Source organism: Amblyomma maculatum, chromosome 5, assembly GCF_055883805.1.
Source record: "Amblyomma maculatum isolate TAMU_Amacu chromosome 5, ASM5588380v1, whole genome shotgun sequence".
In the NCBI taxonomy this organism is placed as follows: Eukaryota; Metazoa; Arthropoda; class Arachnida; order Ixodida; family Ixodidae; genus Amblyomma; species Amblyomma maculatum.
The window spans coordinates 94,481,188-94,494,339 of record NC_139348.1 but is presented as its reverse complement, the minus strand read 5'-3'; the positions used below and the strand labels follow the sequence as shown (position 1 = coordinate 94,494,339).

The 13,152-nt window shown below is 47.1% G+C and overlaps 6 non-coding genes across 6 annotated transcripts; all 6 read right to left on the bottom strand.

Annotated features, from left to right (window-relative positions):
* Positions 1-3,485: 3,485 nt before the first annotated feature.
* On the bottom strand, positions 3,486-3,559 carry TRNAI-AAU (transfer RNA isoleucine (anticodon AAU)). Its single transcript has one exon. It is a non-coding gene; the product is annotated as a tRNA-Ile (tRNA).
* Positions 3,560-3,702: 143 nt separating this feature from the next.
* On the bottom strand, positions 3,703-3,776 carry TRNAI-AAU (transfer RNA isoleucine (anticodon AAU)). Its single transcript has one exon. It is a non-coding gene; the product is annotated as a tRNA-Ile (tRNA).
* Positions 3,777-3,918: 142 nt separating this feature from the next.
* On the bottom strand, positions 3,919-3,992 carry TRNAI-AAU (transfer RNA isoleucine (anticodon AAU)). The gene has a single exon. It is a non-coding gene; the product is annotated as a tRNA-Ile (tRNA).
* A 5,085-nt stretch (positions 3,993-9,077) lies between these two features.
* On the bottom strand, positions 9,078-9,151 carry TRNAI-AAU (transfer RNA isoleucine (anticodon AAU)). Its single transcript has one exon. It is a non-coding gene; the product is annotated as a tRNA-Ile (tRNA).
* Positions 9,152-9,291: 140 nt separating this feature from the next.
* Positions 9,292-9,365, bottom strand: TRNAI-AAU (transfer RNA isoleucine (anticodon AAU)). Its single transcript has one exon. It is a non-coding gene; the product is annotated as a tRNA-Ile (tRNA).
* Positions 9,366-9,507: 142 nt separating this feature from the next.
* Positions 9,508-9,581, bottom strand: TRNAI-AAU (transfer RNA isoleucine (anticodon AAU)). Its single transcript has one exon. It is a non-coding gene; the product is annotated as a tRNA-Ile (tRNA).
* Between the last annotated feature and the right edge of the window lie 3,571 nt (positions 9,582-13,152).

The following is a 13,152-nucleotide window of genomic DNA, read 5'->3' as shown; positions in this document are numbered from 1 at the left end:
AAAGAATTTCAGGAGAAACACGGTCAAAGGCTTTCGCCAAATCTAACTGCATCATGGCTATCTGACCACCGAGTGCATCAACACATTCTAGTACGGTTCTTGCGACATGTATATTCGTGGCAATGGATCGACCCTTGATGCCGCACGTTTGATGAGACCCAACCAGTTTTTTTATTACGCTTTGCAGTCTTTTTGCTAAAACCTTCATATACACCTTGTAGTCAACATTGGTGAGGCTAATCGGTCGATATGACCCCACCAACAGTCGTTTCTCCGGATCATCTGTCTTGGGTATTAGCACAATGTGCGATGTAGCGAAAGACAATGGAACAGTATTACGTTCATAAGCTTCAGTGATTACATCGAGCATAAACTGAGCCGCATACTGCTGCAACGTTTTAAAGAAGGCAGCGCTTAGACCATCCGGCCCAGGGGCCTTCCCAGGTGTCAGGTCATCTATTGCAGATAGTATCTCCTGCAACGTTACCGGTGTTTCTAGGCGCGCTTTACTTTCGTCATCCAGTGCAGGCATCAGTCTTAGAAAATCTGTTCGAAAGCCGCCTACGGTCTCAAGCTTAGCGCTAAGCAGTTCTTCGAAGTGCTCTGTTACCGCACGCTGAATATCTTTAGCATCTTCAGTGATATGGCCGGCATATCTTATACTCCTTATTTCTTTCTGGCAGGCGTATCTTTTCTCGTCTGTTAGCGCTCGTTTTGTCGGTACTTCTCCAGCCCAAAGTTTTTCAGCCCTTGCACGTATAACAGCCGCTGTGTATCTTTCACTGTCGATTGTTTCCAACTCACTTTTTATCTCTCGTATTTTACTGGCGAAATGCCCTGGCACTGAACTTTCCATGCTCAAAAGAAACTGGAGTTGTTCATTCAGTTCTTTTTCTTTCTCTTTATGCCGCACCTTACTGCTCTTTTCTATGGATTTCAATTTGACCCACTCTTTGAAGCTGTCCCATTCCGCTGCAAAACTTACCGGTCGCATAGTCAGACGACTTTCAAACTCGGTCTTAACTTCCATAAGGAACTCTTCATCGGCGAGAAGTTTGGCATTCAGTTTCCATAGGTGCCAGTTAAAGCGCGATTTCTTTCCTGCCCTACCGAACACTTCACTCACGAGACAATGATCGCTGAAAGACACAGGTTTGACCTCATATGCAGTACATAGGGAAAAAAGATCAACCGAGGCATACACCTGTGTCCAATCGAGCATGGTTATCTCGCTGAAAGTGCGTGAACTCTGGTTGGTTTCCAGTGGAGAACACACTACCAACATCCTCAAGGCCGTATTCATGAACAAGTGCATTCAACTGCTCGGAGCTTCTGTCTCTTCGAGGTTTACACTTCGCCGCTCGGTCCACAGCTGAGCACACACAGTTGTAGTCACCAAGTACAAGCAAGATTTTGTCGACCTTCAACCACAACTCAATAGACTGAAAAAACAATTCACGTTCGCGTTCTGAATTGGGAGCATACAAACACAACACACGCCAGCATAAATTACAGTAGGTAAAATCAGTAACCAAAAGCCGACCACTTGGACAGGCAAAAACGGACTCTATGCTTACTCCCAGCGTGTTACGTATAAATAACAGGCATCCCCCCGATACACCAACAGAATGGCATACACACACATAAAAGTTTGTTTGAAAAGAAGCCACCATACAGTCAGTGCTTTCTTGGCTCTCAATCTTTGACTCTTGCACAGCTGCTACATCTATATCATTATCTAAAAAGAGGCGATTGAGCTGGCATTGTCGCCTTCTCGCTCCCAGCCCTCTGACATTCAAAGTAGCTACGTGTAACGGCGAATTAAGCTTGAGAGTCATGTATTAGCGAGAGACGCCCGTACCCGCATGGTGCCTACCTTCATGATTGCGTGGCCTCCGCTTCTGAAGAACAGTGGCATATGTGTGCATGTATTGTCCTCCCAGCGGAACGTCGGGCTGCATACAAACGAAGTCCAAGCACCGTCTGTCATTTTTGCTCACACACGCCCCGCTTGGTTGCAGAATGTTCCTGACGCTGGTCGGTAGGCAGCCGACCCACAAATCGTTCAGGACACCACAAAAACTACGGAGGCGGTTTCCCCGCCTGCCGCGTGTCGGCCGAGAAGTTCGGCTTCGGTCTTAACGTTGCTCTTCGGATGCCCGAAGCTTTTGGCGGCGGCTCACCACAAACACCACCTGGCAGCTGAGTCCCCTCGACGCTTTCCTCGTGTGGACGTTTCGCGGCAATAAAGGCTGCTGTCTCCGGCCCACCCTCCATGGCATCAGTAAAGGAAGGCTCAGTGCTGAGATGCTCCTCAGCGTCAGAAAAATTGATTACATCTTCTGATGCTTCCTTTGACTCGCCTCCATGGTCCTGTGACGGATCTTGCAAGGCTTGCCGAGTTTCACTCTCTTGACTGGGCACCGTCACCTTATGCATTGTTAAAACAGTCATGGAAGGCGCGTCCTGTTTTGTTGACTGACCTCTAATGTCAGCAGCCTCCTCCGCATCGACCTCGTCCATTATTAACTCCGACGAGTCTTCGCTTGTCCCAGGTCCGGCAATGCTAGCGTAGGTACGAGCACACTGGCTCTCTTCATGCCCGAACTGTCGACAGGTTCCGCAGCGAGGAACCCGGCACTCTTTGCGGATGTGACCCGTACTCCGGCAGCGTAGGCACAGCGGGGGTCTGCCTGGCACAATAACGAGCGCCAACTCACCGCTAACATTCAGCTGATGCGGCAGGTCGTCGAGCTTCATGCCAGCTTTCAGCTTCAGCGTGACGTGTCTAGTAGTTGAGCCCTTTTCTAACATACCTTTAACTCGCCAGCGCTCCCGTGTAACTTCGGATACCTTTCCGTACGGCGCAAAGGCAGCACGGACATCCTCATCTGGCACGTTGCGTAGCAGCCAGTGAAGTTTCAGCCGCACATCCTGGTTCGCCGGGTCAATTACCAAGCAGCGAGCGTTTTTCACACACAACTCGCCTACACTAACAACTTGGTCACCGCTTCAGAATCCTTGAGAGTGACAGCCCACACATGGCTCATCCGATACGCCCCCATCGCAACAACATCGGGGATCAGCGAATGCTGTGCCAAAGCGTCGCGAAAATCTTCCACCCGGTACGGGCGGGCCCTGATATCGGCATGCAAAAACACCGTATTCAAAACAAACCGACCTGTTGGCAGTGCAGGCAAAACAACTTGATAAGTACTATCCTGATCAGCAGTCCTGTTACCGCGGCCTGACATGGCCGCTGAAGCCGCTCCTGAGGAGCCCCGCATCCTGCGTCCGTTCACTGGCGTGGCCGGAAGCAGAATCCCAACTGAGCTAGCAGGCCAGAACTGTCCGACGGTTCGATATAATCCCTGACATTTGGAATCGAAATGGATAACGCTATAATTTGCCCTTTAGCGCTTGATGTCTCTGGGGCTCGAAACTCTATGCTTAGTTAAAACCGGGAAGGAGAAAAACAAAAAGAGTGGCCTGCGCAGGGATCGAACCTACGACCTTCGCGTTATTAGCACGACGCTCTAACCAACTGAGCTAGCAGGCCAGAACTGTCCGACGGTTCGATATAATCCCTGACATTTGGAATCGAAATGGATAACGCTATAATTTACCCTTTAGCGCCTGATGTTTCTGGGGCTCGAAACTCTATGCTTAGTTAAAACCGGGAAGGAGAAAAAACAAAAAGAGTGGCCTGCGCAGGGTTCGAACCTACGACCTTCGCGTTATTAGCACGACGCTCTAACCAACTGAGCTAGCAGGCCAGAACTGTCCGACGGTTCGATATAATCCCTTACATTTGGAATCGAAATGGATAACGCTATAATTTGCCCTTTAGCGCTTGATGTCTCTGGGGCTCGAAACTCTATGCTTAGTTAAAACCGGGAAGGAGAAAAACAAAAAGAGTGGCCTGCGCAGGGTTCGAACCTACGACCTTCGCGTTATTAGCACGACGCTCTAACCAACTGAGCTAGCAGGCTTTTTTTTTTATTTACCTGGTTATTGAGACAAATGAAATACATTGTAATAAAAAAACACTTCAGCCTGCTTTGGCTGAAGTGATACATTAAAATCTCCTGAACTGGGTTAGTTCATCCAAAACATTCAGCCATGAAGGTGGCTCAACCTGCGCCGGTAAACTTCACGTACATAGCACACACTTTCAACAAAGTTTTCTCTGACCGACAGCACATTGACATCTGCATTCCTGACTGTCATTCGTGTCTTCCATAAACTATGGAGGCCGAGCAGCATTATCATGTCGTAGGGAATACCTGTGTGATCATTGTCTGTTGGTAGATAGCGTATTCCTATAGGTGTTATGGGCAAATCCTTTTTTTATGGTACGTTGGAGAATATCCCAATAAAATACCGGGTCCCAGCATTCAATGAACACGTGCTTGATGTTTTCAGGCTTTTTACATAATAAGCAGTTTGTGGTCCAGGGTACAAATATTCCTTTGTCAGCTAGCCAGGTCTTAACGGGAAGCGTGCTAGTGTGCAGTTTGAAAAAGAACGACTTCGTACTTGCTTTGATCGGCATCTTTTTAACTCTTTGTAAAACATCTTGCCCTCGGCCTCCATTGTTTATCATTCGGTACAAGGGAACTGGCATCATGACATCTATTAAGTCACTACACAATTTTTTCTTGTTCACCAGACTTAGATATTCTATCGAGAATCGAACCTTCAGTATATAGACAGAGTCAACAATCTCCTTTAAATATCCCTTCAACCCGCATATTGGCAACCCTGCAGTAGACACAATAAAATCTGGAAGAGCATTTGCTAGGCGCACTTCCATCATTGAACGTAAGAAGGGCTCACTTTGATCCCTGAAAAACATAAAACGGGAGACGAGTTGCCGAACAAACAAATGTGAGAGACCGACACCACCATCTCGAACTGATCGAAATAAATTGGTTCGTTTTGTCCTTTCCCAGTTGGACGCCCAGATGAATACAGCAAACACTCTGTGCATTTTTTGCACATATACGCGTGACATAGAAAGAAACTGCAAAACATACCACAATTTGGAGATGAGAAAAATATTGCAAACGTATGCCCTCGCAAACATGGATAATTCTCTACCTTGAAATGCTCCTGCTTTCTCCTTCACTTCGGGCATCACGTCATTCCAGTAATCGGCGCTCCTGTTATAATATTGCAGTGGCACTCCCAAGTACTTCGACGGAACGGTTGTCCACTGGAGGTTCGCAAAAGACCTCGGCGAAATTTCACAATTTCCGTGCCAGAAGCCGACACTTTTGTCCCAGTTAATCTCAGCGCCTGTCTGTTCACAAAATTTTTTGGCAACGAAAATTGCTTCTTGAACACTTTTTCGGTCGCTACAAAACACCGCAATATCATCCGCATAGGCAAGGACTTTCACCTGGGACGTCTCAATACGAACACCGTTAATTAGTTCGGAGTTGATCAGTTTAAGACAAAATGGCTCCAGGTACAGAGCGAAAAGTAAAGGAGAGAGTGGGCAACCTTGTCTTACTGAAGACCGCACGGGGACAGTTTCGCTTAAGCTTTTGTTAACAATGATTCGAAACGTGCAATTGTCATAAACCATTTTTAGACCATCAAGAATGACACATCCTACATTTGCATGTTCGAGCACGCTGTACAGAACTTCATGCGATACCCGATCGAATGCCTTTGCCAGGTCCAGTTGGATCATTGCTACTCGCCCAGCAAAGTCATCACAACATTCCAGAATACTGCGCGCAACATGAACATTTGTGCATATACTGCGCCCTTTTATTCCGCAGGTTTGGTGCGGTCCAACGAGTTGCATGATCACACTTTGCAGGCGCTTGGCCAGAACCTTCATGAATATCTTGTAGTCGGTATTGGTCAGAGTAATCGGGCGATAAGACCCTACCGACTGCAGTTTCCTTTGGTCATCCGTTTTGGGGATTAGCACTACGTGACCAGTACGAAAAGACAGCGGCATTTGTTTTTCTTTGTAGGCTTCCGTGATCACCGCATGTAAAGCTGGGCTAATTTCATCTCGAAAAGTCTTATAAAAAGCGGCCCCGAGGCCGTCGGGCCCTGGCGTCTTCCCAAGGACTAGCTCGTCAATTGCGCTTTCAACTTCACCAATGCTGATGGGTTGTTCTAGGCGAGCAACAGTGGGCTCATCTAATCTGGGCACTAGCGATAAAAATTCATCACGCAGTTCGCACCTCGTTCTTTTATTCCCTACCAGTTCGGTATAATATTCCACAAAGGCCTGCTCAATTTCCTTCTTGTCGCTGGTAATCTCATTGTGGTACCGAATCTGCCGGATTTCTTTCTGCGTTGCATACCGCCTTTCATCGCACAACGCACGTTTGTTCGGTGCTTCACCTGCCCACAACTTTTCGGCCCGCGCTCTTATCACCGCCGCTCTGTACTTGTCTGTCGCCAGAGCTTCTAGCTGGTTCTTTATTTCTCGGATTTTGTTTGTGTACATGCCAGGCGCTGCTGTTTCCATACACATTATGAAATCCAAATTGCACTTCAATTCTTTCTCCATTTTTTGACATCTTTGATGAAGTATTGTTCCTCGTTCTATCGCAATCACCTTGACGTCGTTCTTAAATGATTCCCACTTTGCTGCGTAGCTCCATGAGCGAGTCGAGGGCATTTTAGCTATCTCTTCTTTAATTCGCACAATGAATTCTTCATCCTCTAGAAGTTTTACGTTAAGCTTCCAGAGGTCCCAACTAAACCGTGACTTTTTGGGCTTGTTACCAAACGTAACCATAACAAGACTGTGATCGCTGAACGAGAGGTGCTTTAGATTGTATTTTTCACATGCTGTGACAATTTGCAAGCTGGCGTACACTCTGTCTAGTCTCGCATTACTGCCGCGTTGGAAATGCGTAAAACCGGGATGTGAGCCTTGGGACAGTACCCTGCCAAGATCTTCCTTATTATAGTCTTGAATTAGTGAGTTCAGCAACCGAGCGCTCTGATCGCGGATCGGGGACTCGGGTACTCGATCTTCTGTTAAGCAGACACAGTTGAAGTCACCCATAAGAATAACACTTTTCGCACAATTTAGGAACACTTCAACCTTCTAAAAAAAAAACAACACGCTCAGTCTGATTGTTAGGTGCATACACACATATAACACGCCAAGCACTACCAGACAGTACAAAGTCAACAACCAGTAACCGGCCTTCTTCGGATGCTACGACATTTTTCTCCACAATGCCCAGACTGTTTCTCACAAATAAGGCGCAACCACCCGACCTTCCAACAGCATGACATATACACACATTGTATCGCGACCGAAAATTGGCAACCATTCGATCTGTATGTTCCTCACTCTCAATTTTGGTTTCTTGCACAGCGATAATGTCCAAATAATTTTCTAAGAAAATTCGGCTGACTTGACGCTGACGCTTGAACGCTGCCATCCCCCTGACATTCAACGTCGCTATGCGCAATGGCATATGAATTATTATTCCCTTATCTCTGGAGGAACACACAAATCGTGCAGTGCTCACCTCAGGGCACCATGTCGCGGCAGCGGTTTCCGTGCTCAGCGGATTGACACTTGTGTCCACGCTGTGCCAGCCTTTACTAGAGGCTCGATGCGCTTCTTCTGGGTCGTCCTCCATGCGTAGTCAAGTGTCGCGCAAGTTGCTCCGGCATCCGAAAAGGACAAAGTTACCACAGAAGCAGCGCTATTTCGGCGTCGCTTCTGCTGTTCTTCTATCAGGCGGAATAGTTGGCCTTGGTTTAAATGGCGCTCGCCGCGTCGGTGTCGCTTTGGTGGGCGGCTCCTCCGCTGCTGCACCGTCACTTGGCTGGTCGCCTTGTGCCGCTTGAAGATGAGAGCGTTTTGTGGCCAAAACAGCGGTGTCTTCCATAGTAGTATCTTTTACATTTTGTAGGGTGCTTGCTTCGTTCCTTGAGGTATCCTCCGTTTTGACAGTAGGCGTCTTCTCCTGATTTTTCTTCTCCTCCTGCTCGAGTTGAGGCAGTTCATGCTGCGAGGCCGTCGTCGCCACAGTGTGCTCACCGCTTGAAGGTTGCAGGTCTTTTGCAGCAGCAGATGGTAAAACCCCTGCTTCCTTTGACGCTTCCTCAGCCTCCACCTCATCCATGACATGTTCCGCCAGCTCACTGTTCCTTGCCGGGCCCGTCATGCTGGCGTACGTAGCAACACATTGGCTCTCATCATGCCCAAATCGCCGACAACGCGAGCACCTAGGCACTCGACAGTCGCGACGAATGTGGCCTTTCCCTTGACATCGCAGGCAAAGGGGGGGCCTCCCAGCGACTACTAAAAGAGCTGGCTCACCTGCAATACGGATTTGGTGGGGAATGTCTTCAGCTGTGACACCTTTGTTCAGTTTCAGGCTCAACATTCTTGTTGTGGACCCTTTTTCGGTGACGCCCTGAACACGCCACCACTCTCGACGTTTCCGTCACTTCACCATATGGTCGGAAGGCCACCCGCACATCTTCGTCACTCACATTGTGGAGAACCCAGTGCACCTTGACTCGGACTTCCTGCTTGTTGGGGTCGATAACGATGCACCGACGTTCCTTGACGGAAATGTTTTCAGCCGCGAGCACTTTTGCATGGCTTCTGAACTCCCAAACGTGACCGCCCACACGTGATTCATTTGGAATGCTCCCAGGGCTACAACCTCAGGGAGCAAATCCAAACGGTCAAGGGCATCCCTGTAGTCCTCGACCCTATACGGCCGCGCCCGAACGTCGCCGTGCAAAAATACTGTGTTCAAAACGATACGACCTGTAGGTAGGTGGGGCAGCATAACTTCGTATTCCTCGTTATCATGAGCAGCAATCCTGTTTCCGCGGCTCGGCTGAGCCGCTAACGCCGCTCCAACGGAGCACATGATAGCACGTCCGTCACGCTCGGTGGCCGGAAGTGGAATCACTGAGCTAGCCGGCCAGAACTGTCCGATGGTTCGATATAATCCCTGACATTCGGAATTGAATTCAAAAGCGCTATAATTTACCCTCTAGCGCCTGCTGTTTCTCGGGCTGGAACCTCTATGATGAGTTAAAACCGGGAAGGAGAAAAAGAGTGACCTGCGCAGGGATCGAACCTACGACCTTCGCGTTATTAGCACGACGCTCTAACCAACTGAGCTAGCAGGCCAGAACTGTCCGATGGTTCGATATAATCCCTGACATTCGGAATTGAATTCAAAAGCGCTATAATTTGCCCTTTAGCGCCTGCTGTTTCTCGGGCTCGAACCTCAATGATGAGTTAAAACCGGGAAGGAGAAAAACAAAGAGTGGCCTGCGCAGGGATCGAACCTACGACCTTCACGTTATTAGCACGACGCTCTAACCAACTGAGCTAGCAGGCCAGAACTGTCCGATGGTTCGATATAATCCCTGACATTCGGAATTGAAATCAAAAGCGCTATAATTTGCCCTTTAGCGCCTGCTATTTCTCGGGCTCGAACCTCTATGATGAGTTAAAACCGGGAGGGAGAAAAACAAAAAGAGTGGCCTGCGCAGGGATCGAACCTACGACCTTCGCGTTATTAGCACGACGCTCTAACCGACTGAGCTAGCAGGCCAGTTTTTTTTCTTTATTGCATGGAAAAACTTCCGTAAAAAGGAACAACTCCACTTACTTAAACATGTCCATGTCTAAAGTTACCGGGCTGCTTAATACGAGCCATATACGGCCGTCATATCCTCAGCTCGACAATGCACAATCATCAGAACATCAAAAGTCTGGGAGACATACACATGCGTCTAGATACGGCATCCAGTTTGGAGGTTCTTCGCGTGCAGCATATACACTTCTCACCAAAGCACACTGCTCCCGAAACACGGATTTCGACGATCTTGGTGGCTCTGCATGCCTGTCGATCATGCGGCTTTTCCAAAGGCTGAACAGTCCCATCAACACAAATAGATGGTAAGGCACGACAGAGTTTTTGTCAGGAGGCAAAAATCTAATTGTATAAGGCGTAATTTCAATGTCCTTTTTAAGAGTTCTTTGTAGTATGTCCCAAAAGAACATAGCATCACGGCACAGAATAAAGCAATGATCAATTGTCTCAGGCACGTTACAGAGACGACAATTTACCGACCAGGGCACAAACATCTCCTTATTGTGAAGAAATGTCTTGACAGGCAACGTCGCTGTATGTAATTTGAAAAAGAACGTTTTTGCAGCTGCCTGAATGCACATTTGCCTAACACGCTTTAGAACAGTGGTGTCCAAAAAGCCAAGATAAGGCTGCCGATACAACGGTGTAGGGAACAAAGACTCAGTGAGAGCCTGGGTAATCTGCTTTCTCGAGATACTATACAGGTAATCTACAAAGAAACGCACAGTGAGAAAATTGAAAGTGTCAGCAACCTCCTTAAGGAATCCCCATAAACGCCCCTCACGAGCCTGCCCACTTGGTGCGAATAAGTAAGGCAAATGTGGACTAAGGCGCCTAATGAGCACAGTTACAAGAAACGGATGGTTTGCCGATTTTAAAAAGAAAAAAACGGGAGACAAGTTGATGCACAAACAAGTGAACAAGGCCCACTCCACCAGACTCTAAGAGAAGAAACAAGTTGTCACGCCGCATGGGCTCCCATTGAGAGCGCCACACAAATGTTGCAAATATTCTGTGTATAACTTGTACTTTGCTCCTCGCACAATGCAGGACTTGAAGGACATACGCAAGCTTTGCAAACAAAAATATGTTACAGACCTGTGCCCTAGCAAACACTGGGAGTTCCCTACCCATCTAAGCCTGCATTTGTCGCCGCATAGGTACGATTTGTGAATCCCAGTAGGCTGCGCTGTTACGAACTTGGTGCAGCGGAACCCCTAGGTACTGAAGAGGACTACAGTCCCAGCATATGCCTCCAAACTGGCTTGGTCTAGTGCCCCAGTGTCCCAACCAAAAACCTTTGGATTTATCTAAATTTAGGGCCGCGCCTGATACATCGCAGAACAGTTCAGTCAAGTGTAAAGCCTCAAGTACACTGTTTTTGTCAGAACAAATAAGGGCGATATCGTCCGCGTAAGCTATAATCTTAACTTCACATTGAGCCAGAGAGAAACCACGGATGGCTGCACTGTTAATTATACTGAGACAGAGGGGTTCCAGATATAAGCCAAACAACAGTGGAGACAGTGGACATCCTTGACGAACAGATGATTCCAGTGGTATTGGTTTCGTTAGCTCCTGATTAACAATTAGTCTTGTATACGAGTTCATATAGCACAGCCTTATGCCTTTGAGCAAAACGTCACCAATGTTTGAATTCTCCAAGACCGCGAACAAGAAATTGTGCCGAACTTTATCAAACGCCTTTGCCAGGTCAATTTGAATCAGAGCTACTTGGCCTGTCTCATCTGATACTGTCTCGATTACTGAAATTGCAATATGGATGTGTGTTTGAATACTGCGCCCTCTGATACCACATACCTGATGCGAACCTATCAAGTCCATGATAACCAGCTGCAAACGAGAACAAAGGACCTTGGCAAAAATTTTGTAATCAACATTACAGAGGGAAATTGGACGATATCCTTCAACAGTTTTCAACCGATTAGTATCTTTGCTTTTGGGTATTAATATTGTGTGGCCTGAATAGAAAGTGGGAGGCAGGAAACCCACATCATAAGATGCTTGGAATACTTCCATCAAAACAGGCGGTAGGCAAGGCGAAAATGTTTTATAAAATTCGCTAGTAATACCATCTGGGCCAGGAAATTTCTGGTTCTGAAGGTCTGAAATGGCTGATTTAATTTCTTCCAAAGTGATGGGTCCCTCTACTACAGCACATTTCTCATCGTCTAGTCGAGGAAAGTTCTCAAGTAAGGAATTATAATCGAAACCCTGATTTGGATCTTTACAACTGCCGAACAGCTTTCGATAATAATCATAGAAAGCAGCAAGAATACTAGGAGCATCACTATATGTGCAACCACCATACTGAATTTCCAATATTTCCTTCGTAAGAGCATTCTCTCTTTCATCACTGAGGGCCGGCGTGAAGGTTGCTCGTCAAGAAACCTTCGAGTCCTAGATCTTATTAGGGCCCCCTTGTATCTTTCCGTCGCAATTTGTTGAAGCTCTGCCTTTACGTTATTAATTTCTTCAACATAGGCACCCGGGCTAACCCTCTCTAGCTCATGTAGCTCAGTTAGAGTGCGCCCAAGCTCACGAAGGTGGTGTGTCTTTAGGAACGCTATTCTTGCAGAGGCTTCTATTGCTAAGTTTTTGGTTTCCTGTTTGAACAGGTCCCATTTTTGAAAAACTGACAGATCATGGCGTGACCATATGTCTTTCAAACAAGTAGGTACAGCACGCTTAAAGATTTCATCTGAGAGCAGACAGTTATTCATTTTCCACAGTTCCCACCGAGGGTGAAGTATCTGCCGACTGTACCTCCCTACCTGAAGAGACACCATACAATGGTCACTGAAGAAGATGGGCCGCACCCAGTAACCAAACAAATTTGCTAACATGTCTGCAGAAACATAAATTCTCTCAAGGCGGGCATTAGAGGAGAACTGAAATTGAGTGAAATGAATACTGTCGCCTTTTTCCTGCCCAACATCCACAAGGTTATATTCACAAGCCAAATCGTTAAGTAATGCAGCACCAGGGTCATATCTCTTACATAATGCTGATCGGACCTCATCCCTACAAACACAATTAAAATCTCCCAACGACATAATTTTGCGATCTGTGCACAAATGATTAACTAATGAAAGAAAAAAATGCCTTCTGTCTCGCTGTTTTACAGGGGCGTAAACACAAATAATTCGCCACTGCACACCTGAGATTGTGAGGTCACAGCATATAAGTCGTCCCTCGCCATCTATGCAATAAGACAGGGCTGTCATCTCTAGTGTTTTGGCCAGGAATAGCATACACCCTCCGGACAAGCCTCTAGCGTGGCTAACAATAATGTTATATTCCGGCAAAAACGACTCAAGAGCAGCTTCCGTCTCTTCATCGGAGGACAACTTTGTTTCCTGAATTGCTGCTAGAGACACACTCCATTTCTTTAACAGATGTCTTAACTGCTGCTGTCTCCGACGATTACGCATACCCCTGACAATAAGGGTAGCGACTTGATATGCTGCGACTCTAGCCATTTTTGGTACTAGTCCTTTTAAACATC